The 17,436-nt window shown below is 36.4% G+C and overlaps 1 protein-coding gene across 1 annotated transcript in view; it reads left to right on the top strand.

Annotated features, from left to right (window-relative positions):
* LOC128998365 (putative mediator of RNA polymerase II transcription subunit 26) overlaps positions 1 to 17,436 on the top strand; it is a 41,030-nt gene that overhangs the window by 20,615 nt on the left and 2,979 nt on the right. The window lies entirely within an intron of this gene.

Here is a 17,436-nt window from a genome sequence, read left to right as displayed (position 1 = left end):
GACATTCCATACCCATGTTAAAGTTGTAGCCAGGTTTTTAATAAAATTTTTCTTAGTTGGTTTGAGCCACCTAAAGATTGCGCTGATCTAAATTACTGATTTCTGCCGATTAAATGATGGTTTTTACCAAGTCAAACTAATGGAATGACTTATTATGAGCTATAGCAACTGTTGTGACCCAGCAACTATGTCAGTAACGAAAAATAAGGTACAAAATAGAGTTTTAGACACTAGCGCAATCTGTGACTGGCTCACAGAACCACATTCTTTTTTAGTAAAAAATTGGCGACAGCTGATCCATATAGATGGGATGTATTCTTCTGTAACCAATAGTCAATGGTACTACTGTACTGTAATGATTTTTTACCTGACACCAGTTGATTTTATTTGGCAATGAGTGGTTATAAACAAAACCATTAACTCTATTATAGGTTATGAGTGACGATTGTTAGTCTTTTATTTAGGTGGGAATTTGTACAGGTTGTTCATTGTTTAAGTTTGGTTAGAGTAGTATGGCGTAAAATATCGTACGTCACTCGTCCAAAATGTGTTTACGCCCCACCACATTATTTTGACGAAATTCCCACGCAAGGATTTAGTCCAGAAAACAGCTGTTTGCTGCCAGCGTATTCAAATGGGGTTTCATTGCGTACTACTGTACTGCAATGAGTTTTACCGGACACCAATCAGCTGATTATTTATACTGTATTTATGTGGCAGTGAGTGGTTATAAACAAAAACATAACCTCTCTTAGAGGTTATGACTAGTGATTTTTAGTCCTTTAGTTGGTGGAAATATATAAGGATTTGTACGGATTTAGTAGTATGGCGTAAACTATCGTACGTCACTCGTCCAAAATGTGTTTACCGGACTCATATGGTAAACCCGCACTCGACTTCGGCTCGCATGGGAACAACCACACTCGTCCGGTCAACACATATTTTCAGGTCTAATAAAGTAATATATTATTATTTGCAATGTAGGCAACGTAAGAAAGACAAACATTACGCATAGAAAATTAGTCAACGATTTACAGTAAAATACCTCCCCACACCGCCTAATTCACTGGTGGAATTGGGCTCTCGCCAATTGCACATTCGATGCTTTTTAGTTACTCCATTGTTCCTACCCTTAAAAAATAAACTTTTGATATTCCAATTACACGTTCAGCCACGAGGATATTAAATTTACACCGAGTCTATAAGTTAAACATCTGTTTGGTTGATTGTATTTCCACGGAATCTACCACGAGTGAAAATATGTATTTCAAAACTATTTTACCTCTAAACTCCTCCTGAAAATTAAATTAAATACTAATTTCAGTAACTATATGATTGTATATTTAATTTTTAAACATTGAATTACACAAAACTTACAGTAGTTTATGGTTATAGCGAGGGCAAAAGTATATAGCAATCACGATTCCAAGTTTCGTAAGTAAGACTTTCTTAACTAATAATAATATGAACCAATTTATCTCGACTACCTAAAATTTAGTTGGGCAACTGCAACTCATTTACGAAATGTATCTTTATGAGTTTAAGTCCATCCTCTAGCACAATGGGTACTGAACGAAGATTAACACTAGTAAATGTGAGAGGAGAAGTTTGGTCTTCCTTACTGTCCTACTGTTATCTTGCCTTAAGTCTTTCTACCTTTGACGGTACGATCGCTTACCCATAGTCCCAGTTGCGCAAGATCGTCCCATTAATGTTAACGCTGAGCTGTGCGTGCCATCCCAGCGTCTTATTATATAAAATCCCAAACGTAGAATTAAATAATTCCAGAGTCCAACGCTCTCCTTTTACAATGCCCGGTTAGCTTGTTGCATCACTGTCTTTTGTTTCCTACTGTTTGATTCCGTCCATTCTGTAATGTGGGCAAACCCATAAGGGTTTTCAACTAGAGACTTATTGACCTACTTGGTTTATTTTTAAGGTTAATATTTATAGCTTTATGCCAAGAAATTGTCAACTATCAACATCCCATCCACGACAGGGAAACACTTTTATGTCCTATATCCGTAAAGTGAGCTTTCAAAATTGTGAAAACGGTTCCTATGATTTAAACTATACACACTTCGTTGAAATACTCTTAAGATGTAACACTTACGTAAACTTTATTTTGAAAAGCTACATTAGGCTGTTTTGTCGTAATGGGCAGCCATTAATCATCCATTCTTGGTCGTTGGACGGGTCGTGTCTATGTAAATGCAGCGAGGCTCGTCTACAGGAAAGAAAGTTGCGTTTCCTAAAGTTATAAAATCTCCAAGCTCCATATACGTAACAGCTCAGGAATCAAGTTCTGTCACTTTGCCATACTAAATATGTGTTGTCGTCGTGATATTGTCAATGTGGTAGTTCCACTGTGTTCATCTTTATAGCCAAAGATTTATATCGCAGTTTTCCGAAAACGGCATCGTAGCGGGAAATATTTTGTGTGATTATCAAATCTGTAGGTAGCCGATCATGTTTTCAATGTTCCTCGTGTAAATCTGTTACCTTCTGGTTTTCTTCATTAAAGTGGTCTGTGGCCTCTTAACTTTTCTTGGATTTTCCTGTCATAGGCCTTGGACCTGGGCATGACAAGTACGAGGCATTACAAATTACAAATGACAGCGTTGAATCGAATTTTAGGGGCTGCACCGGTACTCGAACTTAAAACATCGCTAACAGAAGATTATGTTTCTAACACATTGGTGCAAGTAGTGAAATGTGGTCTTATTATTTGAACTTTGACCCGGGATCCAAAGAGTGGGAACATATGCTAACTAACCTTTGATCTCTTTGCATCAAGAGTTTTTGTCGTGGAAGAGTTTTTGCAAATCTGGAATAACAATGGCTAAGCTGTAGAAAGTCAGGATAGTAAGGACGGAGAATTGAATCGATAAAATATTTGTAACCACGACCCAGGGCTCGAGCGTGCTTTCCCTTGTCACGCAGAAGGAACTATTCCCCTGATGGCTCAGAAACATCTAAGGAGCTATCTAGGAACATTGGGAACTCCACAACAACTCTTGGACATTATCGCCCTTGCTGAAGAATCTTGAATGAATCCTGATCCAAACATTCTAACGTTATAAATCAGATAGAATTTTTAGTTCTGATTCAGGTTAATGAATGGAATAAGTTGAGTTTTCGTGTATGCTACCGTCAGAGTGTGTAAGTGTAAACAGTTTGAGGTTTGCGATACATTTAGGCACCATTAAAAAAGACACATATTAATAAATATCTATTGGAAAAAGTCATCTCGCATAACCATTGTCTCCACAAGTCTAATACGTTAAAATGTCAAATCTGTAAGTTAGTAGTATATGTCTTGGATTAGATTGTATTTTAACTACCCCAACACTGTAAGGTGCGTTAAAGCATCATTATGGATGAAGGATAAATGTTGAATTAATAAGTTGCTGGATTTGTTACTGACGTATATCAGCTGGCTCCTTCTCTAGGACAATTTAATTAGAAGCCCCATGAACAAGGACAGCTAATACGTTTACTAACCACTAAAATATACACGTCTTCTGCCTTGCTCGCTTGTTCTAGGGATACGGTTTAATATGTGTGACCACAAAATTTAAGTATTTTTTGGCACACCATGACATTTTAGGGCTGCAAAATGGACACAGCCGAACAGGCAACCTTCCTATAATTAATTAGGTGATCACTAGATCCAATCATGTACTCATCTAAATGAGACTGGACATTTTACTGGTTAAGTCAAATTTCTAACTCGCATCCAAACCCTGAAAAAATGGCTTAGGTTCTTACAATCGCGGTTGTGTATAGTCAATGGCATAATGTTGTAAAATAAATCGGTCAATAATTGATCTGTTATTATTTCCTTGAAAACCAAGGAAACTAGGTAAGCAAAATCTATACATAAAATATGTGTTGATACTTTTAACGGTCAGATGTCATAGTCGACGTCAGATCTGTGCATGACTCAGTGATAGTGCAGTTTTTAGAATCTTCGGTCATATAACTTTAGAGTTAGCATTAAACCTACTCCTTTAATCTACGGCACAATATATACAAGAGCATTAGTTGAAAGAACATTTAGGATGGTCCAACTCCGTATTAAATAAATGTGACCTTTTTCAGGAATGTCAATGCTTAAAATGTCAAAATACGTGGGACAGTTTAGCTGTGAGCTTTGTGAACCATGCATATTCTAGTTGCCATGAGAAAACCAGATAGCCTAGGCAAGCTGTTAAATAACGAATGAGCGCATCTCCGAAAGACAGACTAATTACCGATTAAAAGCGTGGGGTCGTTTTCCCTCCAAAACCAGTTGCACATGCAGTTCCGGAAGCGACGGTTTAAACTTTGACCTCTTCCCCACACCAAGGGTCACCTGTCTTGGCACTCACGTATCTTTTTTGGCAGATCTTTTTACTTGTTGGTTTCCCTATGATTAAATTCAATTCGAAGCATAACTCTCTCTTGAAATATGTATTTTTATTTCTTCCACATATCTTGATTCGTTATATCTATTTCATGTAACCGGTTATTTGTATTGAAGAGCTTCCTCGTGCACAACTGAGTGTTAAGGGTCCACTTTCTAAACAGAAGACCTCTGGTTCGATTTTGAGGAATGTAGCTTTTGATGGTTGCCGTTTTCACTAACAAAACACAACCTCACTCATACTCTCATATTTTATTCATATTTAGTTCAAGACAATACTTAAGGTCATCATTTCATAAAACCCCAGTGGTAGTGATACAGATTAATTGTATTAAATAAGCTGGTAATATTCCAAAAGTACAACTATTCCATAAGCTGGCTGCACTTAAATATATGATTCTTTACTTCACCCATTCTGAGTCGTATTTCTTTTCAACACTTTGGTAGTGCATTAATTGCGCTAAGCCCTCAAAAGGTCCCAAAAAATGTTCCTTAGTTGTGCCAAGCCTAAGCCAGGTAGGGGTGAGTTGCCGGCATAAGGAACGTTCTTGTTAACACCTAACCTAACCTTTAACCAAACCTAAACCTATTCAATTATACAGATAGAGTCAACGAGGGCCGCCACTTGGTGCAGTTAATGAACGTATCGTGTGGCTCCCTGGCTAGTTGGCGCAATTCAGGAATACCCGACTACCTGACTCAGGCCAGTTGGCGCAATTAATGCCCGCCCAACAATTTAAAGGAGGACCTCACAAATCAAAAGACAACCAAACAGTCTAACGATTGTATGTGTAACACTTCACTACAGAAGATTATGTGTTGCGTTTCGTATTGGATAGTGTTTCACTCTTCGGTGTAAGAGTGCCGGGTTCAATGCTCGGCATAACCAGCAAATTTTACAAATTTGGCTGCTTTCACTTTAATGCGTTTTTCACCCTTTTATACACAGATGCTACTATTAGAAAGTAAAAAAATATACTTAGGGCAAGGATTACGCAAACTCTACCGAAGGAATGTCCCTCAGCCTCTCTAAACTATATAATTGCTGGCAAGGATGTTTTAAACTGTTCATCCACTGCTCTCAAAGGATCCGACATGTCCGCAATGAAAACAATGTCAAAATGGAATCTCGATAAGTTCCTGTTCCGCAAAACGAACAAGTGGTGTTATCAAACTGTTATGAGATCTGAGATAGATCTTTACCTCTGGGCAATGAAGAAGAGTGTTATGTTATTGGTTACCGGTTGGGTTGGGTCAGGTTACGCTACTGGAGAAAGTGAAGACACCGGTCGAACTGGCAAGTGGCCTTGACATTCTGATGACCAATGCTGCCCACTGGTTCGGCTTGTTTATTTATTGAGGAACTTCATTACTTGCATCGAACTGCACCGGCTGTGATTTAGGATGTGGGTACAGATTTTGTGTTCAAAGTAGGAGTGAAAGTGGACAGGGCCGAATTGAAGTTACGATTTGGAAGATGTAAGAATATATTAGTCACGTAGTTTATCCAGAAAATCTCGATTTCATCTAAAATTTGTTTTCCGACTTCAATATTCTAATGGTCAGCAGGTGTAGATCGTGTCAATTACTACAGCTTGTGGGAGAGATGTGGAAAAGGCTCACAACAATAAGAGGTACCCCACTAGACGCAAGTGGTATACAAATAATAAAATGACATTTAGTTGTTGATAATTGAGATATACAAAATAATAATAACCGATGGTGGTGGGGGAAGGGTTCTTGAGTGGTGCATCCCTCCCGCACTCAATTTGTGCTATCATAGTTTAAATGAGTGGTGCTATACATTTTATGGGCAGGTGGCGTCGCCTAATAATTAAAACACTCACTATGCAAATTTAGGTCACAAATAAATAAATTCTCATTAACTTATGGGCGTTAAGGCCTTTTGCTACATAAAGAGGGATGAATCCAAATGGAAAGTCATACAGTTAGGAAAATTTTTGAATACATTACTTACGTAACCATTCCAGAGTGGCTCAATTACTAGATTTTGAAAGAAATTTCGCAAAATAGTACACGCTTACATTACACGAGAATTCAATAATCTCCAATTTCCTGAAACTATAAAATAGCCTGATTTGAGTATAAATTTCCAACCTTAAATTCCTGATAGAACAACTTCATAAACAATAAACTTGAAACGTGATCTCAAAAATAATTTAAATAGGTATATAGAAAGCTACACTGGCACCTGTAAGACCTGAGATTCAAATTAGTGACCTTGATGGTAGATAACAATGTGAAGATTTGAAATATGATAGTAGTAGAAAACTTTCTCGTCCAATTATACCACTCTGTAGTCCAAAATAACACCCAGGAGTTATGAGAATTATTGACTACAAGTGCTGAAGTGAATATACTGGTTGTCCAAAATAATGATGATACTTTGGTTGTTCCTATTTGGATTGTCAATAATATGGATATACCTTGAACTAACAACACTTGTACCTGGTGTCCAGTAAGTAAACAGCCAAACTCCGTAAATGGTTTGTAGGGTCAAAATAAAGAAAACATAAAGAGGAATGTTTTCCAAAAATACTTATTTTGTCAAATACAAAATGAAACTTATATCTTTGAACATTTTCAACTGATCTTTATAAAGATTTGAATGTGTGTTGTTAAGGCAAAAGAGTCCCAAAATCAAATTTCATTATAAATAGCGACTCAATCAAGGTTTTACAGAGTAGGCCAAAACATTTTTAGAACTAGTAAAATAATAAAAGTCCAAGAACTTTTTATTTAGAAATTTGGTTGGTTAATAAACTACCAAAAACACAAACAATACTGATACTTTTTGTTTTTTAATCATTTTTTCATCGCCTATTTGTGATGCACCCAAAACTCTGTCATGATGCACACAGGAAGAAAAAACTGAGATAACTGAAAAAAAAAACTCAGAGTGGACCGAAGTAGCACAAATCGGTGCAAATAAATTACCAGTTGTTTTGCTCAGAATTTTACAAAAATACACTGAACTATTTACCGAACTATCTATTTGCTGCGACTGATGGTGGACTATCGCACGCAGGATGAACGGGGTATTTTACCTTGTTTGATTTGATTGTCGAACTCACTGCTTCGAGCATGATTGATCTCGGTTTGCAAGTTCCCTCTGATATAATATTTCGCCTCGCGGCTCACCCAATATCAGCTGATCGTGAGGTGGCTCATTACAAAGGTCGGCTCTCTCTCGGGTCACGCAGTTGCGACTTGAGACGTTGGGGCGACCACAAGGGGGCGTGATGGTGCCACTTTCTTTGTTTTCATTTCCGAATGATTAAAATCTTAATTTTAAATCTTATTGATCTGCAGGCTGGCTTGCAATTTCACTTGTTTGTCGAACTGTGTGAATGTTTGTTTGGATTTGTTTTGCCATATTAACTGCTTAGTGGTAGAGCTAGCTCCTTGTAAGCTTGACGTTGCTGGATCAAGACAGGCCTTATGCGTTATCTTATCATTGCATTCATCGTTAACTTGCCTATGTCATCTATACTGTGTCGAAATTCTTTTCTTTAGATCTCTGCAAAGCTAACTACTCTATGCTGCTCAGAGGGGTGCAAGAACGAAATGGTACAAAATAATAATTTTAATTATAGTTTCTTAACTTAATACAATTTTAAATAAAACATATCTTATGAATAACTGCAGGATTTCGCGGAACAGCAAACTAATGCATATTATATACATTTTACGCAAAACATTTTTCAGAATTTGTTTTTAAAGTGATTAACCTTTTTACCTCAAAACGATTACTATTAATTAGAAATGTGTATTAGTACCATCAATACAACAAAATAATGGAATTAAGTACCATAACTGCGATAAACAACCAACTTATAACATTTGGTCCAAGGAAAATAACGGAACAACTCACAGAAATACGACTAAACAATTATTTGAATGAAATAACCATTCACATTATCAGTTTAATTATTCTTACTCAAAATGAAACTTTTTGAAAACTCCAAACAAACAAAATACTCCATTGAAGTCTGAGGAATCATAAATAATTAATCTGCCAATACATAATGATAACCTCAGTTACAACCGGCTTCGTCAAATCACAAGTATCCACCTATTTAATGTCTCACCAACCACTTATTTAGTTTATTAAAGATTGTGATAACGCGAGTGGTATATTAACGTAAGAGAAGAGAAGAACGACTTTAACCTTTGACTGGAAAGTGGCTCGGAACCCTACAACCGCAGCGCGACTAACCTTCAGAGGGAATGAAGGAGAGTATTGAAGGAGGAGGGGAGAAGGAGAAGAAGGCACATCTACATATCCAAGCTCCGCATGGAGTGAAAATCAACTAATTATCTTGTACTTCCCGTTGTTCGCTTTCTCAAATTATTCTCTTGAATATTAAGTCAACAGAAAAATACCTAATGTTTTGGTAATATGTATATAATCATATAGTTTAATATAAATTTTGTGTGATCATCTCATGAGTGACATTTTGGTCTTCATAAACATACTAATCTTCATATTAAGATGTACAGAAAACCAACAGGCTGTTCTTCTGTTGGTAAAAAAATACAGTACTGCTACGATTTCTTAAATATATGATGGATTTTTTTACCAAACTGGTGTTAATTTTGAAGTGCACGATTAATATTATGTTATTACGAATAAATATTATGCTTGAAACACGTACAAAAAGTACGTCATTAAATGTACCGTTCTTCGTGACGTTCCAATCCAGAGAGCTGAAACCCTACTGCACTGAGGCTTTGTCCTCTTCAGCCAGGGAAAGGATAGCAGCAGTAGCAGAGTGAGTGATTGTATAAATGTGTTTAAACATACCAATTGGTTAAACAATTAAGCTTAATTTAATAAAGTTATTTCAGATTGAATAGTGTATAAGGAAATAATTCAACAGTATGAACAACAGCAAAAAATGCAAGTTCTAAAGCATTGATGCCAACAGAATAAAAACTAAAATCGCAGTTTCATTTATTATCCAACGAATCGTAATACAAACACCTAATACGTAAAAATAACATAAATATCAAAACTACTATCAATTAATGGGCTTATAACACTTACTTTAGGCAGAATGAATTTTTTTCGGTCTCAAATGGTAAAATAAATACTCACTACATTGTCTGTGACTGTGCTATTGATAGATTAAATGAACTTGAAATTATAAATTAGCCTCCTTGATATTAGAAGAATTACGCTAGTTACATTACCTGCAAAAAATCTGAATTGGCTCCTGCACCCTGTACCACGCATCCGAAGTGTTTCTAGAATATATAGGATGATTAAATTCATTGCAGGTCTACATTTTCTGATAGATCCTGGGCCCAAGTTCCTCCTGCACCGTGTACCATGGGTCTTAAGTGTTGCTAGAATATACAGGTCGATTAAATTCAATTGATACTATTTATACCTTGGACACTATGGAATTCAGAGAGACCTTTATCCTTTTATAAGTATTTCATTAATTATATTTTTTACAAAATTATCTAAAACTTCAATTTTTACTACCAAAACCCATATGTCCCATGGTACATTAAGATTTTACGTGCTTTTTTAAGTCATATTTGTTCTTGGTTAATTCTTTCTAAGACCAACCATTTCAGATATTAGCTGTGGATTCGATGACGAAATAAACAATAAGAGCTATACGACGGCTTGGCCCTACTAAGACCACAAACCACATTTTAAGAACACGGAATCCCAAAAAACTCATAGGTCAATACGTCCTAGAATCCACACGTTGGACTTAAATCACACAACCAGTATTTAAGCTGAGCCAACACAAAACTAGAAGCAAATACAACAAATAGCCTACGTACCACAGCAGCGAATCCAAAAAACAGTGTAAGCAGTCTCACGTTAACCTTAAGTTGGGAAATTTAAAACTCTTTAAATCAATCACAAAAATTGGTCTGGAATTTGAATATTTGAATGACCAAAAAGTGTTTTGAATTTTTGTTTGTATAAATGTTTCAAACGTGAACGGTATGTGTACAAGTGTTCGACGGAGAAGAAGTATGATTTCACAGTGAAAAACATGATTGACGACTGTAACGGTTAACATTACTTATTTTGAAAAATAAACTGTGCATTTGTCACTAAACTGGAACAGTACCTAACTGACAAACCCTACCATAAACCAAAAGAATTCATTACCGACCACTCAAGAGCTCACTTCAAGAATACTGAAGACAACCGCGACGACTTCCCAAACCTAGGATTATTGCTAAAACTTCTCAAGTAAATGAAAAAGAAAAACTTTGTTCATAAGAAATACTCGAGAAATTTGAGTGAGTATATGTCGATTATACTTCTGTAAAATGATAAGAAGAAATAGTTCTACGCCTGATGGCACTTACTAGTTAGCCATCTGAAGGGGGTTTCTCGACCATTACTCCTTGAGCGTTCGAGTGCTGCAATTCACAGGTCATATATCTTCCAGCCGATAAGCAAGTGACATTTCAATAAGCTCTTCCGACCTTTCCGTTCTGTCCAATCATCTCCCATTGTTCACGTACAGCACATAACTCAGATGTACGGAGAAGACGCTTTGACAAAAGGTCTGCTAAAGTAATTGGTATTTATCAGTTGACGTGCTAAATTTGTTTGAGGATTTCTTCATTAGGAATGTCCATGAGTTAATATACTGTGGTTATTGAGTACTTAATGTATACCCCTAATGTTAGTGATAAATGTGAAATTTATCTTGTTCAGTATTTTTGTTTGTCTTATTCCCCATACAACCAATCAAACATCTTCCCCCGTATTCATCATGTTGTTTTTCAAAACTTCTTTCCACTTACTACCTGTCCCTTGGTTGTTTGATTGATTTTCTGTTTTCTGAGTCTTCTCCCTATGGCCGGGGCCACACGACGCAGATCATCCGCGCGGACGGACCACGCGGATGATCCGCGTGGTGCGACAACACATTGAATCAAATGAGAGTGGCCACACGGAGCGATCCTAAGCCGCCTGGCCGGATTGTCCGCGCGATCATAAGCCGCGTTGGAGGGGATGACACACGTAGTCTTATGAGAGTGGCCACACGATACGAATTGTCCGCACGGTTGGAGCTAATTTTCAAGCATTTGTAGTTGGTTTTTTTTAGTTTGTGCTTGTGCATTTCGGTTTATAGGTGTAAAATGTTCGATACAGACAAATCAATAGAACTTGTTAAAGATAATGTGGGATTTCTCATGTTGTACATTTCTCATGAGTATATCTTCCTTAGTTATATGCGGTCAAAGCAATTGAAGTAGCTCGTCAAACGATGCTATCTACATGCAATAGTAACAAAAAAGACTCCGAACTATGGTTTCGCATGTGCTCGTAAAAGGTTTGGAACACAAATGGTTTATCGGTTATGAAATGATGGACCCAATGATTTTGGTTTGCCTTAAGGCTCTAGCTCACCACACGCTTCTAATGCACAAACTAACATACGTGTTTCTTCCATGACTACAACGAGAACGAGTGAATTAAACTATGTTAGAATCTCAGTACGTAGGCTGGGAAACCTCAACCGGAAGCGGTTCATCCGCTCCGTGTGGCCGGGACATCGTCGCGCGGCTTATGATCGTACGATCATAAGCCGCGCGGACGATCCGCCACGTGTGGCCCCGGCCATCTCTCTGTTTTCACGTTTTCCTCTGAGACATGTCTGTATGAGATCACCGACGGCTCTTAATGCGAGTTCGTTATTAGTTCACTGATCTATAAAACCCTTCTTGGCCAGTCTTCTAGCGTTCATCCTGTGAATGTATCCCAATATGAAAATACTCGATGTAATGTATATATTGAATTAACATATAATAAATAAGAAGTAAACGTAAAAGTAGTGAAATAACTTATACGAATCGTATAAACTTTTATATAATAATATAAAACAAAATAATCACAACTAATCTTAGACGATGTTCATTGGTTTTTAGTAATTTAGCCAAAACAGTATATCAAAAAGGGGAATGGTTATACTTTCATATAAGCAATAATCAACGGTCATATTAATTATATTCACATTATTAGTAATCGCAATTTGAGTATTTGGCACCATAAAAGTAGCTTATTGCTTGTAAAAATTACACAATTTATTACAAATTACAGTGTAATATTCGTAAACAATTTTGGCAGTCCAAGCATTGGAGATTTGCCACATCTGTTGGTGGTCTATGTTGAAGCAAATCCCGCTGACATATAGCTTTGACCTCATTTTACAGCAAGAGTTTAAAAATAACTTTGCGGTGGGTGGTTTTGCTTGTTATATTTTCGTTTGACATTTTTTAACATGAGATAACTTTTGAACGAAAAGTAATAATTTTATTAGTAAATAAATTACCAAGCGGGTCTTAAGTTATAAATATTATATTTTATAATTTTAGAGTTTCTCAGTTGGAATTAAACATTAATCAATCATTCTAGTACACATAGCTGGGTGCTGAGTGGATACTGTGCTTGCTTTAAAATCAAAAGGCTGCCAGTTCAATTCTGAGAAAAGTCAGTAGCTTTATGTTTATTTGAAACTGAACCCAGATGTCCTTGTTTACTAGGCTATTAATACATTGACCTGATTAAAAAATCAGCTAATCTTAAGAGCCCTTGGAGGCTAGCGGCCATCTTGGATAATTCCAAACAGCTGCTGAAGAGCTATTTACCATCTCACAATATTTTTCAGACACCAGAGTGGCTGTAATTGGAATATCTAGTAAACTGTGAGATTATAAGTTTTCTTTGTAGTTTTTAATTGTTTTACGAGTTGTTAATTGTTTAATTGTTTTACGTCTAATTTCCAAGGACTCTTAAACTAGTAACCAAGCTCAAAAAATACTTACCTAGTTGTGTCTGCATTGCATAAATAATCTGTACATATAGTACCTATAAAAATCTGTTCTATTGAGATTTGGTAACAGTTTAAAAGTACAGGGTGTTTATAAACGATTCATCAGGTTTTAAACCATTGTATTGACCTTAATACTGAACAAATATGGATGAAAACTACACCAATAGAAATAAAATGTCTTAAATCTTTCTTAGATATATAAGTGTTCGATATTCCGTCCATAAACCATGGAACAAGTTTCTAATTGATGTTGTGAATTAGCCAATATACTGGCTAGCATCAAAAGGCTGTATGAATCTATGGTGATGCGAACTCGTTCACGTAGCTCTAAAGAGTTGGGACATTGGTGGTGTATAAAATGTGTCCTTATTATAGCCCCAGAAAGAAAAAAAACACCTGCGTATGCTGCACCCGTATCAAAGATGAACTTGAGTCATAAATTAACAAGAATGGGCTTTCTCTTTAATTGTAATCATTTTTAATAAGGTTTGAGAAAACCTAAAATAGCAACAATGAGTATTAAACAGCTGATAAAAAAAATTAAAAAAACATGCTCTTTCATCAAATGTTAAAACCATTAACTTTGTACAAGGAATAAGTGAGATATATGAGATTAAAATATGATGAATCATTTATAAATACCCTGTACATTTAACGTACTAATATATGAGATAGAAAGTGCACACTAAGGAGTTTAATTGACAGAATTACTATGTCTAAAACTATAAGGAATATTAGTAACAACAAAGGCATTCCTCTCCATAAAAATGGGACCAAAAATCAACAACTTTCTATTCTGTGCTCTCTGACAACTTCAAACACTCTACTGTTCCTCAATTAATAATTCAGGATCTGTAAATGTTGTAAATACCTGCTAATAGCAATATTTAACGGTAAACCATTAGCAGTGAACGATTGGCATAATTAGGTTTATACGCTTTTTAAATTTTTTGTCGATAAGCTGATGGTAATAATACAATCATGTAGTTTAAGGAGTCGTCCCTCCGTCCCACTGCTAGGCATTCTTGACGCGCGCTGTATAGCTGTCAGCCTCTTGACGTCTGTCCCAGATGCAACGACCGACGGACACACAGACAGACATGTCTAGTGCATGACTGGATGCACCTCCCAAGACTTAATTATGTACTTTCCCTTCCTCTTCGCCCGCTTGTTATCTTCTTGTTCTCTAAACGCGTCAATTTGTCATACAACTTATCAGAAGACGTTTTAATGAATATTTGCGACAGCTTATTGCTTGAAGGATACGCTGCTAAACATAGTCCAGAGTTAAATAATTACTTACACAAAATTTAGGAGATATCACGTTAAGTAAGCTTGAAACTGATATATACCCTATACCTTGACTAGTGTCACATAAACCTGAAAAAAAAAACATTACTATGTGAGAGTGAGAGCCTTAGTGATTAAGTTACAGTCGTTTGTTTAGTATACACATTAAAATTATTTTACTTATTATTCATTGAAGTTTGTTTTAGCCGTCACATGTTGCTAAATTGAACCCAAATAACGCGAAAGAATCGTAATCTCGAATCATTTTCAACCCTTCTGACATAATTATTCGTTGGTCCATACATTCATAGCAAACAAATTTTCAAAAGTTTCAGATTTCATCCTATGAAAGTTTTGGAACTTTTCAGTGAGTTGGAACAATTGTCTTGTTGAAGTCAATTGACTTAATAACACATTATCTTTCCAATAAGGTTGGGTCCAGAATTCTCTTCGAGCATGTATTCTTCGCCGTCGTCTTCTTCTCCTTACTAACAGCAGTAACACAGCATCCTCCTCTGACGATGACATTGTTGAAACTGATTCCATCTCTTTCTTTTCCCCAGCACGTGCCTCTTCCATGTTTGTATTAGTAACTGTCACTGAAATTATGCTAGTGTCACTAGAAGTGTCAGTGACACCGGTGTGTAACCCGCCTTACATTCTAACACACATCCTATCATCCGCTAGGTCTGATCGGGTATCCCATCAAAGCAGTTACGTGGCACCCAAGGCGAAGGATGTTGTTCTCACCAAAGGTTACGACCCGGTGTCACGAAGTGGCCCCTCTTTTTGGAATACGGATCAGTTTGCCCTCTAGTAAGAAAACAAGAATTAACTTAGTTGCGTAAACTACAGTTCCCTCAGTGGTTTGTTGACAATCCTCTTGCGAATGTATGAATTTTGATAATGTGTGTGCTCTATGTTGTGCTCTATTAGTGGTATAAAAAAGTGGGATTGATGGTGGAACCGGTGATACCAAGTTGTTGTCTTGCTAAATATTCTTAGTGAGTCTCAATTGTTTTTAAATAACGTTTTGATGGGTGTTGATATTGTCGGTAGTATAACACAAATACAACAAAATACTTCTTCCAACACTTTTAAGTTATCAAAATTATACAGGTAATACTTACATAACGAAAGATAGGCTATGTTAAAGTTGTTATAAAGCTGATAGATGGTTGTGAACAGGGCCAATCAGAAAATGAGGGAATAAAAACTAAATGCAATTATAATTACTTGAATAGAATATGGCAATCTCTTAACGCTTGAAAATAGAAAGATCGCATTCTAATATGGACCGAATGATGAAATATGTGGATAAAATCGATGAACATTTACTTTTTATTGCTCATCTTTATTGTCTTATGCGCACAGCGTAAGTGTAAACATAGTTAAAAGTGTTATTAAACTTTTTACTTAAAAGAACTGATTAAAGTTTTCTGTTACAATTTATTAAAATTTATAGTCAATTCATGACACAGATGACAATTTGTCATTAGGCTGTCAATTAATCATGCTATTTAACAAAAGGTCGGTGTTAGATAGTGACGAGACCAGGGTTTGGATAGTTCCATTACAAAACACAAACATAACAATTCAAACTATGTCCAAACCAATAACACAAACATATAATAACATTAAAATAAAATGGAAATTTTGAGGGAAACATACTGTTTTAGACGAGTCTTTTCCAAAAATCACCTACGAATTAGTGATTTTATAAACGAACACTTGTTTAAAAAGAAATTCTTAAACGTTGTTCACTTTGACAACAAGTTTCGTAGACTTGTCAATGCTGCTGTTACATTATCAATAAATATATTCAATTTAAATACCAAACACTCATAAATTCACTCAAATACCATGGTGATGGGTGTGTAAGCACTGAAATGCACCGCGTTCCCAACATAGTAGATTCACATCACACCAAAGCTGTTTCGGAGTCTTGAATTTTAACGATCGTTATTGCACGGTGGTAAAATTAAAACAGTAATTTGCCCCTTCTCACCATCTTTGGACACAGTGAAACCATCTGCTCCAGCGTTCACGAGTTTTTGTCATTAGGTTCACATCATCTTGATGACCTTTCTACCCGAGTCCCACGCCAGGTTTGCCTCCCCCCTGGCTCTGCCCGCGCCATGAGTGCATTATGTCGCTAAAACAAAGAAAGTGCCAAAGAATTTCTCCAGTGAAATGTTCGCGTCATACTTCGTGTGAGGTAGCCAACTGAAGTCGCGAGTGTGCCAACAATACTTACGGGTGAAACCGTTGTTTGCTAGTGAGGACCCCCACGCCGACACGAGGTAGTAGGCGTGCTAAAACACGACACGAGAGTCTGTAATACTAATACAGTGTTAAGTAGTACTGTAAGGTGAACTTTGAACTTTGTTATGACAAAGCTTAACACATGTTGAAATTCCCAACGTGCTCTTCAACCCAAGCTAGAAATTAGTCAAATTGCATGCAATGAACTGGTTGTAGTCTGTAAAAGGCCATCCTTTAGATTGTTACAGTAAAACGTGAATTAAATTATATTATTTTAAAACTTAGAATAAACAATACCGACAATTCAGGGCGTGTATTATAAGGTGAAGTGAATGAAGGAGTGTTGAATAAATTATATGATAGTTTTGATACTTGCTGTTGCATTGGCCAGGTCAATATCTGAAAATATCAATGATCAAAGACGCCTGAGTTCAGTTTCAAACCACCAAAGACGCTTCTGACTTTTCTCAGGGTTAAATTAGAGACCCTCTTATCATAATGTGGGCAATGTATCCACTAAGCTACCCAGCTATAGGTAGGGAACCATACAAGAATAGACATTACCATACATGTATCACGAAACATATACATATATACTAGACGAATTAGAATTCGTCCCGAGACTAAAAT

The sequence above is a fragment of the Macrosteles quadrilineatus genome, unplaced genomic scaffold (genome assembly GCF_028750875.1).
Source record: "Macrosteles quadrilineatus isolate MER2022 unplaced genomic scaffold, UCM_ALF_1.0 Scaffold_7__1_contigs__length_78375512, whole genome shotgun sequence".
Taxonomy (NCBI): domain Eukaryota; kingdom Metazoa; phylum Arthropoda; class Insecta; order Hemiptera; family Cicadellidae; genus Macrosteles; species Macrosteles quadrilineatus.
This window is presented reverse-complemented; position numbering and strand designations above follow the sequence as displayed.